This window comes from Lissotriton vulgaris, chromosome 4_1, assembly GCF_964263255.1.
Source record: "Lissotriton vulgaris chromosome 4_1, aLisVul1.2, whole genome shotgun sequence".
Lineage (NCBI taxonomy): Eukaryota > Metazoa > Chordata > Amphibia > Caudata > Salamandridae > Lissotriton > Lissotriton vulgaris.
The window spans coordinates 405,730,185-405,743,439 of NC_141691.1; the positions used below are offsets into that span (position 1 = coordinate 405,730,185).

A 13,255-nucleotide genomic window follows, 5' to 3' on the forward strand; every position below is an offset into this window, starting at 1 on the left:
TGGGTATGTGAGGGCCCCACTTTCCAAATTGGGAGACATCCTGTCTCTACCATATGGTCAGGTAGTGGAACTACCCAGACTCTTCCCCTTCTTTTCTCTCCAAGGAACTGCATACTGTTTCTGCTTACTTGATCCCCTGGGAGGCTCGTATGCTGGATCTTTAAACGCCCCTTGTCCCTCCCTTTTTTTTAAACCGCTTTGTTTGTAGTCCTACAATCACTGAGGATTTATTATGCCTCATCAATCTCCACTCCCTCTCGCTATTCATCAAGCCTACACTGTTACGGTGTACCAGGGCCAAGGGGATTACTTCCATGTCTTTTGTCCCCACAATGCCAGTGAGTAATACATTTAAGTGCCGCTCGTAGCAGTCGTATTGGGACTTTGTTGTTGTTGTCTGCATTTGACTGGACGGGACTGCGAGGACCAGCAGCCCGCCATCGCTCACAGCTGTGTCCCCTTCCCGCCCCTCCTGCTATCGCATAAACTGCTTGCGGCCCCCGCTTCGCGGGTGCCGCTCGTTGCAGTCGGATTGGGACTTTGTTGTTGTTGCCTGCATTTGACTGGACGGGACTGCGAGGACCAGCAGCCCCGCCATCGCCCTCAGCTGTGTCCTCTTCCCACCCCTCTCTGCTGGTATATAATCAACTAGACCTACCGCGCCACGGGACGCGCACCGGGCAAAGCCCGGGCCAAGGGCCGGCCCGTTTAAGCCCGTTGTAGCCCGGAGGAGACCAGACCGGGCCACCCCTCTTTCAACTGGCCTGCTTTTACATCGAGGCTGACTCGGCCTATTGTAAGTAACTGTTTGAATTATTACCTGTACCAGGAAAAATGTTGCGGCGTGAATCTAGGAGTAAGGCAACGTCATCGGGCGCATATATAACAGGGACGCTGGATAATTTTATTATTAGAGCAAATTCTGTACTGGATCGTGAAATAATCCTGATGGAGCGTCAACTATCTCAAGACATTGCTCTAGCTAAAAGATATTCTCTGGGACATTTCGCTAATGCCCGCACACCAGAGCCTAAGCTTCAAGCAGTTGCCTTGGAAACTCCACTGATTGTACAAAGCCACCTCTCAGGACTTGGGACTAATACTTTCTGCTGGCGAGCCCCAGCAATCCCCAGTAGCAGATACCATTCCACTGTTAACACCGGCCAATATGCCAGAAAGGCCCAACACTCACCAGCTTCGGGGGAGACGCGAGGGGGCGGTACCCAAAAGGAAGGCGTGGTGCTAATGCCCCCGGTGGCAGGAAGCTCAAGCTCGCAAGGTGCACAAATAACAGTGATCCTGCTAGCCCGTGCCAGGCCCTAGTGGCCTTGAAAGCTGTGGGCACAAATGCTACATCATCTCCATCCGCATGTACTTCAGGAGAGGCCAACCCAATTATCGTACCAGCCGCAATGGAGGACTCAATTCTTCTAAACCTGGGTGCTCTCCTAAGGTCTGCACTTCAACCTTTTGAAATTAGACTGTCACAGATTGAATTAAGGCTGTCTAAAAATGAAAAAACAGCATTGGCGACCGTGGACTCTTTAAAGACTATCAATGTGACTCTGAGTAATGTTAAATTCACTAAAGGTCTGGGGGGGCCACCGGTGGTTAATTTTGCTCTACCAGTTGACTCGCTTTCTGTTAATGCGATTAGCTCAAACCAGGTAGTCCCATTAGCTTCCCCTGTTATTACACCGCTAGCGGCTACCAGTGAAAAGTTAAAGGAGGCCCATCACGATCAATACGACCTGTGCCCGGTTAAGGAAATTAGATTTTACTTGCCTCCAGAACCGAGCCCGTACCTTGTGGTCCTAACAGGGGCCCCAGAGATAAGTGATACTTGCAGGGAATCCTTTACGTCCCTAAAAAACTAAGTCTCTGACTGGCTTAACAAAAATAGACTGCTCCCGACCCATACCAGCAGTGAAATTTTGATTGTCTGCAGGGTGTCTTGGGTGGGGCACAGGCCAAAGACCTCCAAAGGGGACTGTGTTCTGGTAAATTTTAGGGACCCACGGACTGTGGTCCACATCTGCGAGTGGATGTGCCACAATCCTGGGTCAGTTATCCAACCCCTCCCACTGTCATACTTCTATCCTCCGTGTCATACAATAGATCAGGAACGTGATTGGATGCTAGTAGAGCCCCGAGGAGTGGGCAAGGTAGGCAGGGTTAGGTTTGTACAACCCTATGTTCCCAGTCACACTCACATCCAAAACAGATATAGTTGCCTAGATATGGTGGACTGACTGCAGCACAACCAGGTGGGCCCTATGGGGCCCTGCCAGGGAATTGAAAGTGGTTATCCCAACACAGTATCGAGAGGGAGCACTGCACTCCTTGGCGGAGTTATGGCTGCAGGCAGAAATCAGATAACCCTGGAATCCCCCGATATGCACTTGCCCATTCTAGGCACCATCACAGGCAGTAGCGATCGTTCCACAGTGTAGGTAATATTCCTTGGCTTATCTTCATAAAGAACGAATGCGTAAGGTTGGGAGTACCTGATCTATGGTACGATCCCGAGAGGAGCTGCAAACTGCTCCCGCGAAAGTCCCTTACCAGGCTATATGTTGATAATAAATTTGCAGCAGTTTTGTCTAATCCTCATCTTGGTTTCCTAACTGACTCCTTTTTAGCAACTAAAGTTTCTTACCACTTTGAGCACTTCATGGATGACATCTATCCTATTTTAACCAGGAAATTATATGTACAATGGAGATATGGCACTCTACCTTTAAGAGCTTTTACTAGCAAATGGTCTCCTTCCGCACTAATAAATTGTCCTAGCTGCAGCTGCAACACAGAAGATGACCTGCACGTTCTCTTTTGTCCAGCTTATTGCAAGTCCAGGAGGTAGGTACTGGCTTGTACCTTTGTGCAAGAACTTGGGTTTTGTACAGTGCTTGCACGCCTATAGAGTACTAAACACAGACTCAACCAGATTCATTGTATTTGCCGTTTCCCAATTCCTGGCAGCTAAGTGGCATAAGCGCAGATACTTAATTGCCAATGCATGATTATTGACCTGTTAGCTCTCAAAGAACTTGCCCTATTGAAATCATTGTACTATTTTAGTATGTATGGTTTTTATCTTATATGTATATAATAATGAACTGAACTATCATCCGTGAACACTGCCTTGGGTATTGTTTTTGTACTCTTTCATGGCGTCATGCCGAAATAAAGATTTTTATGATGATGAATAGATTTAAGGCCTGATCTAGATCTTGGCGGAGGGATTACTCCATCACTGGTGTGACAGAGTAACTTGCCCACCAAGATTTAATCGGGCCCTTAGTCCTTCAACTTCTGCCTGGGGTATATATTGCACCCTCGCTCTAGATGTGAGCTCAAACTCTGCTATTTGTTGTCACCAAAGGGCAGTGGAGAATGTTTCCTACACACTCAAGGGAGAGTGGGGAAACAAACCAGGGTATATATCCCCTGTAGAATAGATATCAACCATGAGCACCCAGCGGGCATGGGGACTTGAGACGCGGTGGTGTTGTCAAAGCAAAAGTTATTGCAAAATTCCCTTCTTTTAAGGACGGTAGCCTGCAACCATTTATGTGGCATGCTTCATCATAAGACATGCAGTTATCGCTAGTAGTCAACAGCATGGGTTACTACCCTGCGGGGCAGGAGAGCTCATTTAGTGTTCTACAGCTGGATGCCTAAGATGAGTGAATGTGACAAAATAAAACAAAATCTGTGGTGCAGGACAGAATGTCCCTTTCACAGTCATAGACTGTCAAGAAAGGAAATATCCCCCTTTCTTTTTATATTACATTGAGATACAATTAACATTTGCTTGGTCCACCGCTAGAAATGTTAACAGTAGTATATCCTTGTATTAGATGTGACAGGGCATTCTATACTTCGCAAATGAATTTTTTTCATCATCACATTCAATCGTCATAGGCCTCCAGCTGTAGAAAACCATACAAGCTCTCTTGTGCCACAGGGTAGTCTCCTCACGCTGATAATACTCATCATCGGCGTGGGCTAAGTCCTATGATGAAGCATATCACCAATAGGTGGGTGAGGGCTACAGTCCTTAAAAGATGGAGACTTCTGCTCTAACTTTTTCTTGACAACACCACTGCTTCACTAGTTTCCATACCCACCGGGTACTCATGGTTGAAAGGCAATGGAGAGCAGTCAGGGAGGGTTGCAACAATGAGTAGGAAGAGAAGGGAAACATGCATGCAGTGACCTCTTTTAGCTCAGTCGCCACCTCACTACTGCCCTAACTATGTCTCATATAACAAACTCACAAGGCCTTGACACAGACTAATTGATGCTCCATGCCAGCAGTGCCATTACTGAATCTTTTTCAGTCTCTTGCTGCACCCCCTTTCCAAGTTGTTTAGTTCTCACCGCTCCAAGCTGCTTCTTGAGATACTCCTAACAATGGGCAAGCCATGCATCAACTGAAAGTAAGTTCTGGCCATTGGTAGGCGAGAATGGGGGCACTAGCAGGCACAGAGAGGAGGGCAAAAGGCTTGCAGAGAAATTACTCACTACTCACTACTCTGCCATGTCACCTCACATCAGTCCTCTGCTCGTCAGCTATGCTTAGTCGGAGTACCTACCCCAGCTGTAAGATTTGTAACATCCCTTCTTAGGTGCACACTCCTGTCCTTCACACGTCTTGTCATCCTTTTGTAAACATACAGTTCACAGCATCACTTCCTGGGCAAGCCCTCACCATCTAAACTCCAAGCAGCGCTGTGTCTTCTCTCCACCAGCTTCCAGGGCATGCATCTTGTCCCCGACTCCTCACACCTGCCATCTGCTGCTTTGCTTATATCCTTTATATTAGCTACTCTGCTCCAATGTGGCTTTCTTGGGGTCTTTTTACGCTGGTAGGATCCGAAATAACAGTCCAATCTTCCTGAGGGTTCCAGTGAATCGGTACTTTCGAATACATCGAGGTGCACACAGTCACCAGGAATTTTAAGGATTTTTGCAGGTGTAGAAGTCATGTGAGTAGAGCTCCTCTAGTTATCAGCCACCACTCTTCAAGTTTAACAACCAAGCAGCAATGTTCGCTCTGCAACATTCTTCATTAGACTGTGCATGAAACTCTTGAAAACACACTTAGAGAGTACAGAGATACAGGAGTCAAACTTCTGATACAGATGGAGACTGTAGCTGGTTAAGATAGCAATGACCAGGCACAGGTTTGCTCTTGTGTGAAGCCTCTATCCTGAACGGAAATCGAGCTAGGTATCTCCCAGACAACAGCCTGACAGTCTTGAAGGCCCAATACTTGCTGCCCAATGACAGAGATGGCAGGTTCAGGTAAAGGCTTTCTCCGCATATCCTGAGCATTCTTGAGACCCTAGGGTTAAAGGGACAGGACCAACCTTGGTGATGAGGTCATAACTTCAAGGTAGCTTTGGAATGAAGTAGATCCTCATGGTCACCGGTACTGTTACTCTCAGGTGAACTCTTTCACAAGGAAGGGGTACATGATCGGGAGATCCACAAAATAACTGTCTTCAGTAAATATTCATTACAAGACCGTGCGATACCTGGAGTGGGGCCACCAGTGGGGTCAGCAAGAGAAGATGCTAGAGTCTTTTCATATATTCATGGAACCTAACTCAAGTATGTGGGAGTAAAGGATAGAAGGGATAGGTGGCAAAGTTACAAAGTGGGTGTATCTAGCCTTTAATTTTGTTCTTAAAGCGGCCACGAAAAAAGAACAGATGTCAATCCTGCAGCCGGATCTGCAGGCAGGGATGCAGCAGTACCTGGCATAGCTACTGATAATCAGACCTTTCTACCATAGGGTACACAATCTCTGAAGGAAGCTAAAGGTAGAATCCATAAGTTAGTAGGTCCTGAAGAGACCAAGTACTGAGATTAACTCTCGGAAGCTGAACAACTGGGCAATGGAAACCCAAATCAACTACTGCTCGTCAAGGAGATGGGACAGAAAAGCAGACAGCAGGGTCAGGTTGCCCCTTATAAGGTCGTTCTCTGGCATCAGAGACCTGCTAAGAAGACAATTGTAGTTATGGGATCAGGGACATGGAATGGTGCCCCCCAGTACTTCCACCTTTTAAAAAACCTTATAGTATGAAGCGGACTGGTAGAGTGTCCGAACTCTAGCAGTTCTGGCTCTTTCTCTTCTCTCTGCTTAACAAAAAACAAGAGATGGGGGTCCAAGGGAAGTTTAAAGACCTCCAAGGATTAAATCCCCAAATAGTTACTCATTAACAACAAAGAAATCCTTGGCTCTGGGATGCCGGGGCAAACAGAGGCACTAAAGGTTATCTTGAGGAGCTTGTGGGGGAATGCCTTTCAGGACGAAATCCCTCACCTACCAAAAGGTGGCATGCTTCATCATCTGGTTTTCTCCTCTTGGCAGGAACGCCTAGTCTCGCGAAGGGCTACAACTCCCTCTCTGACAGGCAGGAGCTCAGGGATGCTTTATTCCTACATGGTTTAGGATATACTAAATCCTGCAGATGGGAAGCACAAAAACCTGAGGGCACAGTGCAATAAAATTTGTTTTAAACTGTGTGGGTAGTGATGTTAAAACTAGCTAACGAGAGCGATTAAGCTGCCTTTATTAACTCGTTGTTGCTGCCAGGATTCAAAACAGTGCACCTGCAGTGTGGATTTATAACTGCATGTGTCAGACGAAAAACAGGTCTACATGTTTCAGCCTTAAAGACCCAAATTAGTGTCACAGCTTTTGTCAGGACCTCGTGAATAAGTAATGAAAATAATAGTAATAAGAGAGTATAAATACAAAACCAGTAATCCTGCTGAGTTCAGTGCCTGATTTACTGGTCGTACCCGTGGTGTATGGATAAGAAGCCTCACCTCAACCTGGCGACAGGGAACAGGCACAGCTCTCTCCCTCGGTATCCTGGGCGGTAGACGAGCTGCAACCGAAGGTGAAGGGATTTCGTCCTGAAAGGGATTCCCCCACAGGCTCCTCGAGATAACCTTTAGTGCCTCTTCTCTGTTTGGCCCGGCATCCCAGACCCAAGGATTTCTTTGTTGTTTCTGATAAGGTTCTCTGCCCATTCATTGTGTGGTACTCATTTCTCAACAGGTCGGTTCTGTCTCCCCACCAAGTGTGGGGACATCAGGACTCAACAGAGCTGCACAAGACAAATAACAATGACAGACCAAGAAAACAGGAGACAAGGAACAAGCAGGTTACATCGCCCACCCCATATGATTAAAGGTGGCGATAGCTCTTTAATTACAAGTCTGGATGAGATTGGCATGAGAATGATTCTAGTCCAGAGGCACCATTATTTTCCCTATGCCCTCCTGGTGGGAGATTACTAGGCTCTACTCAGCAAATGTCAACTCAGCAGCCTAAAATTGAGGTCTCCTGCCCATTGCCATGTGTGAGGTTGAGTTTTTGTTCTTTTCATCAAGACACTTGTGTACATGGGTGCACAATGTCATGGTCTCCTTGCAACATGTTCTTCAAGCACGTCCAGATTCTCTAGGCGTTCTCCCCAAAACCAGTCTTAAATGTTCCTTAGTTTAGTTTTCACTAGCTCGATTTAAACTCCACATTCCTCTCTCTTCTTGTCTTGCTGGCTGTCACTTATCAAAAGTGCTCCTCTACTGGACCTTGCCTAAGGGCAGTACATAATCACAGCTTGGCACATCTATGCCAGGATTCCTTCAAGAATCTAGAGAACAGAAAGACTGACCAGTAGGGTGAAAGGTATGGAGGACCAAAATATGAAAGCTGGTGTGTCATAGGCAGAACGTAAAGACAGGGTCCTCAGGGATTGGATCAAGAACAGTCAATCAAAAGGAAGGTTAGCAATTCTCAAACAGCTTAAATAAAAGCAGATGGAAAAACATATGTTCCGCATCTTTCGTTGGTGGGGTGGTTCCCAATGTGGTTAGTAATCATTCACCATCTGGTTTACATGCGGTATGTCCCCTTTCCTCAGTTCCCATTTACTTTGCAGTTCTGTGAATTCACCGTTTAGGTACTTTCTACCTCCCTACAACAGGAGTACAGTCATTGGTGGTGAGACTGGGTATGTGACACTGATACGCTCTGGTCCTGGAACATGAATACTGGTACATCAGAGATCTATTTAAAGCATCCCAGGAGCTAGACTGGATCCTGAAAAATGTCCATAGTTTTTCCAAACCGGTAGGGGGCACTGACTCCACATTAATATTGAAAGCTATGTCACTGTGATGTCAATGGTGTTGTAAAGCGTCCACCCTAGGGCGCAGACATCAGTTACCCATTTTTATGTTTTTTTACAAACCACTTTGGCGGGAGGACGAGAATGACATCATGTATGTTGAGGTGCAGAGGGGAGGAGGGTGGGATCGTTGAGCAATATGCAGGTAGACAGAGTATCCATGAGAAAGACAGTTACCAAAGGCACATACATTTTTCTTCCGATAGATACTTCAATCTGCAAATTCCTCCCCTGTTGAATAGACTGCCAAGTAATACACAAATTGGAAGAGGGACTTGAAGTATTAGTAAAGAAAAGAAAGTCCTTGACGAGAAAATGGGCAAAATGTCCAACTGGTCACACTTCCCCATTTGACCATTAGTGTTTAGCAAAAGTGTGGAGGGATGCCCATGTTACCGGTGTACAGATTTCAGCCACAGAACTCCCCTTGCCAAGGCCGAGGTGGAAGACTTGCCAATGGTGAATGGGCCCTTATGTGCTTCCTTCACTGTGTTTGCCCTAAGTTGGCAGGGTATGCCGAGACGTGGGTCCCTTGCTCACTTTGCCACTGGATTCAAGCAAGCCGGGCTGAAGACGGCTGGAATGCCAGAAACCGGTCCCAGGATGCTGGTTTCCTGGCCAGGGAAGACATGGCTTGGCAGTTCGGGCTGGACTGTTCCCATGAGGCACAGGTCAAGACTGATTTGCATATACCTGTGTCTGAACTGGGGTGGCAAAGTGAGCTAAAGAAAGATGATGGATTCATACCAGATGTGTGGCTGGAGGGTGAGTGTCAGAAATGTTTCAGCGCTCCGTCCATCTTCTCCTTGTGTTTGCTTCCTTCCGTGCTAAGGCATAACACATTTCAATAAATAAGATGATTCACCTCAATAAGGATCTCTTTTGGACAGCCGTGCCCTTTCTGCTGCTCGCATATCCTATAAATCTTAGAAATCTTTGGAGCAATAAATGTAGAAACTGAACCCCATTTTCGGATCAAGCCTACGGGAGTAAAAGGTGGGCATGCACACAACTCTTGTAAGCTACTGACATCTCATCAAAGTGATTGTTGACTTTTAAGACTGTTTTTCTTGTTACACTCATAACTGGCAAATATGAAGAGGCTCAAAGGTATATCCCGTCAGGGAAGCTAGAACCAAATTAAGGTCCCACTGTGGCACAACAAGGGAATATGGGATAACATATTCATCAAGCCCTTAGGAAAAATTAATATTATGAGGGACTTGAATGGGGATGGTTGATCCAGAAGGCAGAGGAAGACAGGCAAGGCTGCTACGTACCCTTTGACGGTTCCCACAGCACAGCCATGCCATGTGAGAGAAAACACAAACCTCAGGATGTCTGACAAATGGGCCTTCAAGGAATTCATGTTGTTCCCAGCACACCAAACAACAAACCGATTTCACCTTCCAGAGAACACCATTTTAGTGGAATGACAACAAGTAGTTAGAATGGCATCTACCACCTCTGATGCCAATTGGAACGTAGGAAAATTGCCCAGCTTCTTCTCCAGACATAAAGATAAAAGGTTCAGAAGTTGGGTGTAGAATCTGCCCTCATCCCTTACTAGGAGAGAAGATTTGTCCCCAGACAAAGACAGAGCAGGGGAACACAGGGAGGTTAGGAGGCCTGCATACCACACCATTCTGGGCTGGTCTAGCCCGATGAAGGTAACTTTGCCCAGGTCTTGGAGATTTTTCCTCATAATCCTAGAAATCAAAGATATGAGAATAGGTATGTGGTAAAGAGGAAAATTCCACCCAAACAAAAAGCAGCCCCCACAGCTCCTTGCAATAGATACTGGAGGGTGCAAAACTTAGGGCAATGCACTTTGCTATGAGTTGCAAACAAGTCCAACTGAGGGGTGCCTTACTGGATGAAAGTGTTCTGAATTACCACCATGTAGCAACGCCCCTCGTGATTGGCAAAATGATGCCAACTGAGACGGTCAGCTCTGGTTTTCAGATAACCTACAAGATGGTTTCCTACCAGCTAAACTCCATGCTGGTGAGCCCAAAACCACTCCTATCCCATATGTTGATATACCACATCATGTTCATATTGTTTGTTAAGAGCTGGACTGACCAACCGTTAAAGGAAGGAAAGGAAGCCTTGAGAGCCAAAAGAATCTGACCTCATTTGAGCAATTAGATGTGTAGAAGCTGCTTTTTTGGATAACAGAAGGCTCTGATCTCCAGTTCCCCCTGATGAGCATCCCACCCTAGGTTGAAGCCATCCTTCACCATCAAGCCACAGCTGGTGGGGGCTAGAAGAGTATCCGTGCCACCAGGTTCTCCGTCACATCTCACCAGGCTAGATCCACTGCAGTGACCTGGGAGATTGTGATGGTGTCTCACAAGCCTCTACCATGCTGCGGCCACTGCCTGTGGAGGCACCACTAGAGGTCTGTCATATGCATGCCTGACAAGGAGGATGCAAGAAGCCAGTAAACATAAAACTAGCAGGGATAAGACAGTCAATATTGGAATGTGAACAATTCCCTGAAACAACAGAATCATGGGTCATGGGCTGAAACGTATGAGTAGGTAGAAAGGCTCAAAGGGATGTGGTGTCCAATACCACAAAGGTACACAGGAGGTGGTGACAGGTTTCCACAAGAGATTTGGTACATTTATTGAAAACCCCATGTTAAACAGCAGGGATGGTTTTGAATGCAATTGAGCAACATCAACCTTGGAGACTTGGTTTTCAATAACAAGTCATCTAGGTGGGACAATACTGGAATTCTTGATCTTCTGATATGTGCCACTATGACACCATCACCTTTGTAAAGACTCAAGGTGCCAATGTTAGCCAAAAGAAAGTACCTCTAACTGGTAGTGAGTGGGTACTACCACAAAACAGAGGTACCTGCTACGTGACTGGAGGATCGGTACGTGAAAATGAACACCCAGCAAGTCTAAGGACACTAACCTGTCCTCTGCTGCCAGCGCGAAAAGAATCTGAGTCAGGGTCAGCATCTTGTGTTTCTCTTTGTTGCAAAAGAGATTCAAGACCCGGATGTCTAGGATCGGATGATGACCGCCATCTTTCTTGGGAACCAAGAAGTACTGAGAGTAACACACCTGCCCATTCTCCTGCTCTGGCATCAACTCCACTGTTCCTTTCAACAGTAGGACTGCCACCTCCTGCTCGAGGCTATGTAGATTAGCCTTTGTATAACAACCACGTGGTGAGGTAATGTAGGTGGGGTAAGGAAGGGTTCCTGGTTGAATTGTTAGTGCATATCCACGTTCTGAAATTTGGAGGACTCACTGGTCTGTAGTTATGGTCTTTTAGGCCTGAAGAAAGCAGGACACCCTGCCTCCCACCGATTGAAATTGTCCAATAAGAATGAACTTCTGCTGCTTACTTGAAGGGGATGTGAGGGGGGTGTTTGGGCAATAAACCAGAACTGAGTTTCAATGCCTGAGGACAACCAAAGAGACCATGGCCCTGGCTAGAGCCCGCCAGGGCAGAACAGACTGAATAATCTGATGGATCCCCCTGGCCCTCCCTTACCAGCTCGGTCAAATGCTTTTGTAGTTGTTCTAACATATATGGTATCACCAGATGCACCCCGCACCAAAGAGCAGGGGTGTATTGTCCTTAGAGGCAGGTAGTATTTAGAGACTTAAAAGTCAGACTGCTAGCCGAAAACACTTTCTTGCCCACAGCCTCCAGCTTTGTTGATTCCCCATCCACCGTGGCTGCAGGAAAAGCAACAAAGGTTTGCAATCACTCCCAAAAGAGTTACAGATGGTCCCTTTGTACAATGACCATTGTGAGTGTTCCTTCCTGTACTATTGTTCCTCATAGAGGCACGAGCCTCTCCTGAAAATCTAGTCACCGGGATCTGTGAAGCATAGTTCTGACGTCAAGAGGGAGTTGGTCAGAGCTGAAATCCTGTGGTTTCATCGTCGCTGCCAATAGCAGTGCTGAAGGGGCAGGCATCAATGCCGGGTGCAGGAGTGAGGTTGGCACTGGAACGTCGGAGCTGGAGGCAGCACGCGAAAGGAATGCCCCAGAGGAAAGAAGAGGGCGAGTAGCCCTGCCAGCAGCAGTCCAAGCAGTACCCCTACCTTCTCCCCAACTTTTCAAAAGGGAAGTGAACATGCCAGTGGTGCACTTTTCCTGTCTCTGTAGATCTCACAGTATGGGGAAATTGTGGGATTGCCCCCTTATTCCAAAAGTCCTGACAATCTGCTCAACTACTGATAAAAGCCATAGGACAGAGAGAAAGATGCACTTAATCTTATGGAAAGGAAACTAGTATTTGTTTGGCTCAGACTTCATTCAATACTCATTAGTCCATTTATGTTACACATGATGGAATGTGTAGCTCCATTTCATGACAATTTATTCAGAATTTAAAAAAAGAATTACAAGAAGAAAATGGTTCCTTTAATATGAGCAGTATATAAATTGGATATTTTCTTTCTCATTTACATGTACTGTTCTGTGACAAAAATGAAAGCAATTCTCTGTGAGGTTTTGCCCTCTTCACTTTTGGCCAATCACTTTGCTTCACTAGAAACCACATTGAAAAAAATGCTGCTCTGAATACCAGAACAGGAGTAATTAGTTTAAAAAAAAAAGAAAACCTGATAAATGGCCAAAAAAAAATACTAATACTCGCTGGTGACGCAGAGCTAATAAACCGAATCGCATTATAGTTCCACAGATCATTTAATACACTGTGCCAATCCGTAAAAACTCAGTTTAAAAAAAAAAAAGGGTCACAGAAGGCAGCGCCTCTGTGCCAAGCATGTTTTTGATAAATCTGAGATGGTACCGCCTTATATAACTCAGTGATTTTACTGCAATTGTATTGATGTGCGATGACTATCTATATATATAAAAACGAATGTATGTCTGTCTGTTTGTTTGTCCTTTATGCATTACTACACCATTCATCCGATCGCAATGAAACTTTGGGAAGTTGTTGAGTACACTCCGGCGAAGGTTTCTGGCAAAGAAGGGCCCTCATAATCTTTCTAATACTGAAATTGTCAGCGAATTTGCAAGCATCGTCG

The 13,255-nt window shown here is 46.0% G+C and overlaps 1 protein-coding gene across 10 annotated transcripts in view; it reads right to left on the reverse strand.

Moving 5' to 3' along the window:
• BCORL1 (BCL6 corepressor like 1) overlaps positions 1-13,255 on the reverse strand; it is a 962,450-nt gene that overhangs the window by 518,923 nt on the left and 430,272 nt on the right. The gene's annotated exons all lie outside the window — the stretch shown is intronic.